Below are 11,656 nucleotides of genomic sequence, written 5' to 3'. Positions count from 1 at the left end.
ATGTAATGTTTATTTTCTAAACTAAAATTTATAAAAGAAAGAGGTTAGGAAATTACCCTTAGTTTGTGCACAATATACCTGAAGATGAAAGTAAAAATTTAGTTTTTGAAATTCTTTGAATCTATAGTAACTAGATTGAAATGGATATAGAAAGTTATGTAAAGAAAATGTTAGGTTATGCTAGAGAAATACTTTTATAGCTTTTTATTATTTTCCTTTTACAAAAGATGGGCAAATAATTAGCAAAATTACACATGAGACTCAAAGGAGAAGAGCCATTTTTATGATAAGTGAATGAACCTAAAATGGAATTGGATACATTTCTATCTCAATGACATTTCCAGGCTCCACTCTGGAAGTGCTGAATCAAAACGTCTAGACCTGGAGGTGGGGTGGGGGCTGCAGAAATCTTGAGCTGGGGCAAGGAGATCTATATTTATAACAAGTTCTCAGATGATTGTGAAGCAGACGCTCCCACACAAGTTAGTGAACTCCCATCTAGGAAACTTTGATTTCTAGCCTGAAAAACAAAGGGCAGAAGCCAAGTTCAGAACCACAGAACTAGAAAAAAATGTGAAGGAATAACTGGGCCCAGCCCGTTGTCTTCATTCTAATTAAAGGACACACATGTGCTTCCTCTCCCCAAATGTCTCAGTAATTCACAAATGCCATCAGAAGCTCAATTTCAAAGTCATCACCCCAACAATCAAGAATTATTGTCTTTCCACAAATGATCGGTCTGGCTTTAGTTTGGATCACTTTCTTTCTGTTAAATCCTACTCTAAGAAAAGAGAAAGGAATGAATATTCCTTGAGTTTTGAATGTATGCCAGCCACTTCATAAATCTTAATGTTTTCACTTGGTTTCCCACAAACCTTGTGAAGTGGATATTATGGATCTAATGTTTACAGTTAAGAAAACTGAGGCTTGGAGAGATTGTATAACTAGTTTAAGGGTACTGAGTAAGTGTATTCAGGAGCTGTTTCTATAGAGAAGAAAATGAATGATCATTATCTCTTCCTATGACCCTCAGACAAAACCCATGATGAGTTGAAGATACAGTAACCAAGCACATTTTAATCTTTGCATATTTATTTTTCATTCCTTAGATATAATTTTGGACCTGAGAAGCCTATTTTAAAAAGCATCTTTCCTACCATCATCCCTCTCTGTCTCTTCACCTGCTTGGTCTTTTGTCAGTGTGTCCCTCAGTAGCTGACAGTATGGGCACTAATCTACATCCGTATGGCCTGCCCTGGCCCACCAGAATGAAAGCTTCCCCAGTGCAGACACTTGATCTGTCTTGTTCTCCACTATATCCTCAGCACTTGGAACACTGGAAGTCATCAATATTTGCTGAAGAAATAACTGAAAGTGAACTCTTCGTTCATACTGGCTTTTTTACAACTGCCCAGGTTTGAGGTTTTGTTCTGTTTTAAAATTCTGAGCTTATAGTGTGAGTGTTTGGGTTAGTAGCTGGTTTAATAACACAGTAACTATAGAGTCTCCCCGCTCTAGAAAGTACCTCTGCTCCTCGGGAAAATACAAGTTGGCAGAAAGCAGATTTTGGAAAATCATCATCATCACATCTGAGGCTTCTTTTCTCTGTGCCAACTAGTGTCCCTCTGCTTTTACTTTGTTCTTTTCTCTATAATTTCCCTTTTCCCCCACTAGGCACAATCTATAACACGGTCATTTACTGAGGACTCCCTATGTGTCAAAGAACGTAAATTGTATTTCATGAGGTACTTCATTGAATTATCCCAGAAACTCACTCAGGTGTCTTACCTCCATTTTTCACATAAGGAATATGAAGTTCAGGGAGAGTAACTCACCTGTCCGAAGAGAAGGAGCTAGGACTCAAACCCAACATACGTCCACTTAAATCTTAAGCTTTTGTCACGCTGTCTTCAGTGTGTGAGGGAAAGCTGGTTGGCTCTAATGTCTCCATGGGCTGAAATATTACTATTTTCTTAAGACCCATTACTAAAAGATATGCTTCGTGAAACAAAGGTAGGGGAAACATTATATTTCTTTACTTATATATCATGTTAAATATAATTCATTTCATAATTTACTAAGGTCTGGGGGAAACACAACTTTGGTCATTTTCTAGGGTCTATCAGCGAGGAAACACTTTCAGTCAAATGTAAATGAGACCTAGGGCTTAAAGAAATAAATGTTATTCCATCAAGTGAAAGAAATCTAGAAGTCAGGATTCCAGATACACCAGCTCCATAAAGTCATCTAATTCTTAAGATCCTGCCAATATTCTGCTCTGCCATTTTTAGTGCATAATTTGAATGCACAGAGCTGTCTCCTGGCTTATGATGACTGCTAGAGCTCTGCTCCTCACATATCCAGACAGACAGGAAGGAGGAAAGGTGAAGAAACATGTCCCATTAAAACCTTTCCCAAGGGGCACCTGGGTGGCTCAGTCATTTAAGCGTCCAAATTCGGCTCAGGACACAATCTCATGGTTTGTGGGTTTGAGCCCCGCATTGGGCTCTGTGCTGACAGCTCAGAGCCTGGAGCCTGTCTTCTGATTCTGTGTCTCCCTCTCTCTCTGACCCTCCCCTGCTCATACTGTTTCTCTCTCTCTCTCTCAAAAATAAATAAAACATTTAAAACATGGAAAAAAAAAAAACTTTGCCGAAGGCCCAACCCATCGGAATCCTCCACCTTCTGTGCCAAATATGGCTATGGAAGCCTTCTCTGTGGCTCCCACTGACTAGCACTTGATGCTCAGTTTCCTAATAACCACACAGTACTCGCCCCTTACAGGATGCATTTAGGAAAAGTGTATCATGCAAGTCTCAGCCACCATAGTACCCACTGCCAATCCCTTATTCCCAATCTTAGGGAGCATACCTGTTTCAGTGATCTTTTGCAGCATAACAAATAACCCCAAGAGCTTAAATTATTTTAAGAACTTAAAATACAACCAAATACCTCTCATGGTTCTTCAGTTTGGGCAGACCTCAATGGAAAAGTCTCATCTTGGTTGCAGGTGGTATTTGGCTGAAAACATTCATGCAACTGCTTTTATCCATCAGCACTCCTGGAGCTAGCAAGTCCTACTGGGTCCTCTCTCTTCCTCCACAGTCTCTCTGTGTGGCCTCTTATCACTTAGTGATCTAGTCAATGCTTTTTTCCATGATGTCTGGATCCTAAAAGGCAACAGTTTAAGGAAAAGTAAGGAGAAGCTGTCCTCTAAGGATCTGGAGCTGACGCTAGCAAGACATCACTTCCTCCATATTCCGCTGGCCAAAAAAAAAGCCATAAGGCCAACCCAGACTCAAGGGGAAGGAAAGAATCTTCACCTCCTAAAGGAATGTAGCCACTGTAATCCACCATTCTATATCCTGTCTTTGAGGTTGGACCACTCTTTCTATAAGCATCAGCTTCTATAACCACATCCTATCAGGACAAACCAATGATAATCTCTTAATGGATGTAACATTTCCAAACAAACATTTCCAGGCCTGAAAGATAAAAAGTTGCTAACACAATGCATCTGCCTCTCTCTAGACAAGGGAGTCTATAAGAATTGGCTTCTTGTAAAAGAGAAATGTTCTCTTCTTTCCTTTTGGAACTGAGAAAACAGTGGCAAAAAGTCAAGAAATGTATTATTTCAGTAACATTCCAGTTACAGTCATATTCATATTTTTTAATATAGTTAGCTTCTGATTCTCTGCTATTGTTTGGTAGAGCATAGACATAAGAAAATAAAACTTAATGATGTTTATAAAGACTTATTTTGACAGCTTCAACTTCATTTATATTCAAACAGTTATCATATCCCTTAAGAAGAACAGAAAAATAATTGGGTTGGCTCCCACCTCCCTTTCCTTCTCATTGTTTAAGAAAATATAGAGTCATTAGTATATAAATTCAGCTCAAAGGAAAAAGAGATCTTATTGGTTCCAGAGCCTGGGAAATCACGAGTAGGTCTAGTTTCAAGTGTAGCTAGATACAGGTGCTCAAATATTATCACCACTGCCCTTTGCTTCCATGTTCTTGGCTACAACTCTCAATCATTTGGCTTCATTCCTTCCTGCCATAGATAAGCTTTGCCCAGTAACTGGAAAGAGAATTTCCAGCAGCACCACCATAATTTTCTTCAAGATTAGCCACTCCCAGGAAAAACAACTTCTCCTCCCATCCTAATAATAATCCCAGGGAAAGATTTAATTTTCCTGTTTAGGTCACACGTCCACCTTTGGATGAACTACTTTCCCAGAAGAATGCTCTGGTATACAAGAAGTCCCCCCGCCTCCAAAAAAAGATGTCCACATCTGATCTCTGTAGCCTGTGAATATGTTACTTAATGAGGCAAAAGGAAATGTGGTTGAATTAAGGGCCTTGCAATGGGAAGATTATTCTGGATTATCCAGATGGGCCCAATGTTATCACAAGGGTCTTCAGAAGAAGGGGGCAGGAAGAATCAGAGTCTGAGAGGAGGAACTGAGAACTGTGATTATGGGAACAGAGATTGGATTGATGTGCTTTGAAGCTGGAAGGAGCCATGAGACAAGGAATACAGGTGTAGAAGGTGGAAAAGGCAAGAAGCAGATTCTCTCCTATCACCTCTGGATGGAACCAGCTGTGCCAATACCAGTTGTGGGCTCTGGTCTCTAGAACTGTGAAAGAATACATTTTGGTTGTGTTAAATCACTAGGTTTGTACTAACTTGTTACAGCCGTGAAAGAAATTCACATAAGTGGTTTCCTGACTTGGCTCCATTTAGTTTGCATGTTTCGATCTGTGGTCAAGGAAGGGGGGTTGGAGCTGATAGAGAGAGGGGCAGAGGCAGAGCAAAAGCATGTGCTTGATGGTACAGCCAAGACCACATAAAGTCAGGCAGAACTCCCTCAAAAGGAAAATTCCTTTGCTGTATGAGGAGGCAGATAGAAAAGAAGGCAAGATAAATATAGTCAACAAGCAAACAACACCATAAACAGTAGCTACCACAATCTACTACTACCACCTAGTACTACCCATAAGTAAAAATGCTGAGTCCAGCAGGAGGAAGGAACTAACAGAGGCCAGGACATGTAGGACTTACTTTGGGCCTGGATAATCACGACTCCACAGCAGCAACTGCTAAGGTTTTCCTGCTCCAATATCCTGAAAGACAAGAATTATGAAAATTAAAGCACCTCTTAGAATCAGTAAGACCTAAGCTCAAATCCTCCACTCAGAGCAAACACTCTCATCTTGATTTTCCGCAGTAACATAGGAGAGCTCATGATTCCTCATCTATTCCAGAAATGTCAACTGTAGAAGAGGAAACTGAATGCACACACTGAGAATAAAGTTTTACCATGTTTACTCTGAGTTCAAATAGTCTATAATGCCAATGATGTACATTACACGTCTAGTCCACTTGTGGGATTAGGCCCAGGACCCTTCCAGACCTTCGAGTTCTAGGACAATCACCCATAGGCTCTGCTGTCCTAGTCGTCTGCTACCTGAGACCCGAGCTAAGAAGAAGGCATGGCCAGCCTTACTGAGAATTTAGCTACGATGATGAAGATGCTGCTGCCAGTTCCCTTCAGAAGACACTTCAGAGGTGCGTGAAGTTTTAGTGTTTGTCAAGCATGTCTGAAAATTCTTTGACAGTCCTCTCATCAAAAAGTGGACTCTGTGTCCTGTCCCCTTGGAACAGGGCAAACCTTTGTGACTGCTCTGCCTTGACAAGAATGTGGCAGAAGTGAATCCACGGGACTTCTGAGGCAACGTGAGAAAAGGCAAAATGGCTTCTACCTGCTTTCTCCCTCTCGGGATGTCTGACCTCAATTCCTATCTCCACAGTGTGAGGAAGCCCAAGCCAAATGGAGAAGTAGCCTATAGGTGCTTTTGCCTCGCCTCCACTAAGACTCCTGCCACAGCCACCATCAATTGCCAGACATGTAAGTGAGGCAGGCTTTGAGATGGCTGAGAAAGTCTCTGAGATAACTCTTAAAATTTTTTTTGAAATACAGAGTGAAATTTTTAACTAAAAGCCAGGAGCCTGAGATTTAAAAAATCCAAAACATACTAAATAACCATCTCCTCACATGTTTCCTTGTGGGGGCACTGGATGACCAGGGCAAGTAAAACTGGCTGGTGAAACAGTTTGGTTTTTCATGGCGCTCCTTGATTTTTAGCATGTGGGAGAGGACTTCCCATAGAATTGCACCAATATGTTTGCTCGGGGAAGACAGTCAGACAGCCAGGAAAAATGAAAAGTCCTTTAGAAGGAGTCATTACAGAGAGGGAAAAAATACAGAGAGAGAGAGAGAGAGAGATCTCTAGATGCACTCACTGTCCAACTGCAACAGGGGAGAAACCTTGAGCAACTCTTTCCAGTTAGCTCACAAAACCAAGAAAGATAATAATAACAAGTTAGGGTTATTGTTTTACACTGCTAAGTGTATGTACCAATAGATAATAAAACAAGGGTACTGTCTGGAGGAATCTCCAGAAAGGGAAAAAAGATGTAACTCAGACACATAACCTTCTGTGTCCAGGACCCCAGGTTCTACCCCTGCACCTCGGATTGCCCTTTCCATGTTGGATTATAAAGTGTTGATTTCCTTTTTAGTAGGTTCTTCGTAAATGTAACAGGAGGGGTGCCTGGGTGGGCCAGTCAGTTAAGCATCTGATTTCTAGTCAGGTCATGATCTCAAGGCTCTTGTGAGTTTAAACCCTGTGTTGGGCTCTGCTGACAGCTCAGAGCCTGGAGCCTGCTTCGGACTGTGTCTCCTTCTCTCTCTGCCCCTCCCTCACTCTCAGTCTGTCTCTCTCTCTCAAAAATAAATAAACATTAACCATTGTTTTAATAAATAAATGTATGGAGAGAGACAGGAGTGAGGAGACAGGGAGGCTGGGAACTAAGCCCAAATGATGGGAACTAAAACCTGAGACCCTCACTGAAATCTTTCATGGGTTGAGTTTGGTGGAAAGCCCCAAGTAGTAAAACGCAGCCAGAAGATGCCGTACCACGAACTCCGTTACCTGCCAACTGAATTACCATGTTACTTCATATCCTACGACACATTTCTCACACTGGAATGCAGGAAATAGAACCATCAGGCAATATCCACAAGAATTACCAATTGGCAGAAAGGTAAGCAATTAAAAACAAAATTTTAAAGTAAACCCAAATATATTGTGGAGAAGAATGCAAAATTAGCATGTTTTTTTTTTAAAAAAAGAGTAAAGCTTCAAAGAATATTCACCCTTGCACTGGCATTGTGCTATATCCCCAGAAATAAGTGTTCTCTCTTCTCAGTTGGTAGGAATGTAGTTTTAGAAAATCCCATGTAAGGGATTATCAATCAAAATGTTGATATTGTAATATCTTCTTGTACCATAGCTCAAAAAGTGAGGCACCTTGGTGGCTCAGTCATGTAAGAGTCCAACTCTTGCTTTAGGCTCAGGTCATGATCTCACAGTTGGTGGGATCACGTCTCATGTTGGGCTCCATGCTAACAGTTTGGAGCCTGCTTGGGATTCTCTCCTTATCTCTTTCTCCTCCCCTGTTCATGTTCTCTCTCTCTCTCTCTCAAAATAAATAAACTTTAAAAAAAAATTGATAGCTCATAGCTAATCTGCACTTGTCTTGTTTGAACCACAAAGCAATTTTTTGTTTTTTTTTACCACTTGAATTAGTGGCCAATATTTAAACCTCAGGGGTGTCATTTACTAAGTTGGATCTCTGGCTTCTCCTGAAAGAAGCTGGACGAGCTGGCAACCATAAGCTCATGTCTTCATGTGGCAACAGTCAGTTAGTGCCAGACTTCAACTTCTCCAGCTTTCTTTTAGACAAGACCTGGTCCCAGTAGTTTGCCACAGCCCTTGCGACTTTCTGTCCACCCAACTAGTGAGGCTACGGCCTGCTTCTCTTGTCTGTGGTAACTGCCTGAGCCCGAGAAGTTCAGTTCCATGCTGACATGAATCGTTTGTGTCACTTTCCACTATTTGTCGCTGACTTCCAAATTTAAAAAATTTTCAGGAGACTAGTCTTAGATCCATAAGTTGGGTCTTTATTGGCCCAAGTCCCAAATCAGAGAATCATAAGGCTGGAGGGGACCCACTGTTTTGATGATGGCCATAGGATCCTCAAGGCTGCCACCCAACCATGGGGATCAAAAAGACTCCCAAGATTGCCTAACTTACTCTCGAGAAAAGTCTCATACTCAAAACTTATATCTTCCCCAAACATAGAGTCCCAGAAGAACTGGGCAAAGAAGAAGTACAAGGAAGTTAAAACAGGTTATTTTTTCTTTAAGTTTATTTATCAATCAAAATCAAACAGCACAAGTGGGGAAGGGGCAGAGAGAGAGAGAGAGAGAAGGAGACAGAGAATCCCAAGCAGGCTCCACACTTGTCAGCACATAGCCTGATGTGGGGCTCAAACTCCCCAACCATGAGTCATGTCCTGAGCCGAAATCAAGAGTCAGACGTTTAATCAACGGAACCACCCAGTCATCACAAAATGGGTCCTTGTAGAGCATGCACTTTCCTTATGAGACACACACTCCTTTTCATAGTGTTGGGAAGTGGGGAGCGATTCCCAAAATGTCTTTGGATTCTGTCAGAAACAGGTGAGGGTGGCGTCCTTACAAAGACACGGACACCCAGGTAACAGAGTCCAAGTTCCTGCGGCACTCTGTGTGTGTGTGTGTGTGTGTGTGTGTGCGCGTGTGCGTGTGCATGTGCGCGTGTGCATGTGCGTGTGTGTGTGTGTGTGTGTGTGACTATATCCACCTCAGGGGCCATGAATGTTCACCATGAGTCATGGTTTTGGTTTCTGGTCTCAGTGGCCTGTGGTCTGGCAGGAATCAAGGTCTGGGATTTTGCAACAGCTGTTCATGTCATGTCACCTGGGCAACAATTTAGCACGCACTGGGATCATTTTTATCAGCTCATAAGCACTGCCTTTGCCTGCCGAAAGGCCGTGTTTCTCAACTAAAAAATAATATTCCTGTCTGGAATGAGTGTGGAGTCTTCAATGCTGGGGTCTAAATTCTTATCTTATGCCACATAATCTTAAATTGCTCGCGTAGTCTTTACTTTTACTTTAAGGTGGCTAACTACTAAAGAGAACAGCTACGACATCTATCCAGATGCTACTGTAACTCAGCCCCTGAGTCACCAGCAAACAGAGTGGAGATGAAGGCTCATTCTATCTCTTTAACTTCTCTCAAAATGACTCTTATGTTTTCCAGGCACAGCTGCCCCGTTCTCCATTCAGGAATTTAATACACAGACTTCTCACTACCCGGCAACTGTTACAGGCTCCTTCCTATCACCTCGTAGCCCTGGCCTTTCTAGACCTCATTTTTAGACCACCCTCTAAGGAAATCTCCCTAATCCCTGATCTTGCATTTGCCTGTTCCTGGACCCTTTCCAGCCTCTCCGTGGAGAAAGGCACAGTGTCCTTTGGACTGTGGCCATGGGAGAAACACTGATTATGTGATGAACATAGGCACTGCCTGTCCCCTGCGAACAGCATACAGCAACGACAGAGGGATGCCACCAAGGGCTGTGTCCCTGTCTTGTTGCGGGGGGGGGGGGCAGGGGGACCTGAATGAATATATTTGGATAATGAAACAGCCAGTTCGGTCAGATGTAACATAAATCTTACCAAACATACTTCGTCAGCAAGGCAAAGATCTAAGCGTTAAGTCAGTCTTGGAAGACAGTTAAGGGTGTGAATAGAAACAGTAGGTCTATCAATACCACTAATTGGGAACTCTTCAAAACGCTCATCTAAATGCCCTTAAAATACAATGCTTATTTTGAAGGCAGTCTGATATTAACAAAGGGAGTTTTCAAGTTAAAAATTATTTGCATATGTGTAATATTGAAAAACAAGAATGTGGAAATTTTTATTTAGGTCATTGATGAGGGAGCATAAAGCAAGCTGACAAGCCGCAAACACCCCATCCCCACCCCCAGGTGGGAACTGTGTGATACTCCTTGAGCACTCCTGGCTGCCCAAGAACAAAAGAAAGGGGAAAAACAGATAGTTAACTGATAGAGATCACAGTCATACAGGACCTAAGTCTCCATGACCCCTACATAGTGATGTGGGAAACAAAGGCGGAAGGAAATGGCAGATAGAACTAAATTTCCTGCAGCCCATTGACAAATACTTGAGGCTGGCAGAGTAAAATGTTACTCCAGGAACTCTTACTGTCTCAAGGCTAATGCTTTGCTAGAGGGAACACAACCTTAGCTGGACAGTAGTGAGGCCTCCACCACCCTGTGAGTCTTTAGCAGATGAAAATCTCACTGGAAACTTCCTCTGGACTTTCCCTCCTCCCAACACCATAGCATAAAACCAGTCTCTCCTCATGGTCCCAGGGTAGCTCTTCCTGTCCAAGGGTCCTGACCCTGTGCTTTAATAAAATCACCTCCTTGCACCAAAGACATCTTCAAGAATTCTTTCTTGGTCATCGGCTCCAGATCCCATGAACCCCACTTCATTCCCAAAAACCTCATCAGTCATTATTATCTAAAAATTATCTGCCTGCGATTTCCATATCAGAAAGCAGTATTGATTGACAGAAAATTCTAGATAAAATTTATTGCAGCAAATTCAGGTAACCGTTACTTCGATATGTGATTTTTTTTTTTATGTTTAAGAAAAAGAGGAGAGAGCACATGTGCAACATGTGCAAGTATGAGCAGGGGAAGGGAAGAGAGAGAGAGGGAGAGAGAGAATTCCAAGCAGTCTCCATGCTCAGAAGCCCAATGTGGGCTCAATCCCACAGCTGTGAGATTATGACCTGAGCCAAAATCAAGAGTCAGACACTCAATGGACGGAGCTACCTCGGCACCCCAGCAATGATTTACTTTTAATAGTGATCCATTGTGTTATCACAAATCTGTTTCTTATCACAAATACTGATACCAACACTAATAATTTTATTTAATTTTTTTAGCGTTTATTTTTTAAGAGAGAGACACACACAGCATGAGTAGGGGAAGGGCAGAGAGAGAGAAGGAATCACAGAATTGGAAGCAGGCTTCAGGCTCTGAGCTGTCAGCACAGAGTCCAATGTGGGGCTCTAACACACGAATCGTGAGATCATGACCTGAGCTTAAGCCAGCTACTCAACCAACCGAGCCCCCCAGGTGGCCCAACAGAAATAATTCTATTACCCCTTTTTATCTGTTCCAGAAGAGCTCTTAAAGCTTTTGATTTTCAGTTCTGTAGAAGATGCAAATAATACTAAGAGGAAGCATACCTTTGGTTATTATCAGTGGATGTTACAGAGAAAAACATGAAAGCTTAAGAAAGACTGTCCATAGAGGATAAAAAGGGGACTCAGGAGAGGCCATGGAGAAGCAAAAAGAGAGAGCAAGGATTGGAGTGTTGTGTGTGCATGTGCGTGCCCACGTATGTGCATGCGCGCGTGTGTGTGTGTGTGTGTGTGTGTGTGTGTCTTAAAATTTGAAAGAAGAGGCAGGAGGAAATTCTAGAAAGGAATTTAAAAAACCCCTGCTCTCCCTCTTCTTCCTCCATTCAACTACTTAACGGTTTTGCCACAAATGAGCTCTGCCTCCAGGCTCTCTTGCAGCTTACTTCCATACCTACCTTACTCCTTTCTATTCAATTTATAAACTAAGAGGAAGGCCCAAGATAGCTGTTTCATAT

At 42.1% G+C, this 11,656-nt stretch overlaps 1 long non-coding RNA gene across 1 annotated transcript; it reads right to left on the bottom strand.

Moving 5' to 3' along the window:
• Positions 1-366: 366 nt before the first annotated feature.
• On the bottom strand, positions 367-5,127 carry LOC115291395. Its single transcript, XR_003908425.1, has 3 exons — positions 5,069-5,127; positions 2,953-3,170; positions 367-520 (listed from the first exon to the last, which is right to left on the bottom strand). It is a non-coding gene; the product is annotated as an uncharacterized LOC115291395 (long non-coding RNA).
• Between the last annotated feature and the right edge of the window lie 6,529 nt (positions 5,128-11,656).

Source organism: Suricata suricatta, chromosome 5 (assembly GCF_006229205.1).
Source record: "Suricata suricatta isolate VVHF042 chromosome 5, meerkat_22Aug2017_6uvM2_HiC, whole genome shotgun sequence".
Taxonomy (NCBI): domain Eukaryota; kingdom Metazoa; phylum Chordata; class Mammalia; order Carnivora; family Herpestidae; genus Suricata; species Suricata suricatta.
The sequence above is the reverse complement of the archived record's forward strand: the minus strand, read 5'-3'. Positions and strand labels throughout refer to the sequence as shown.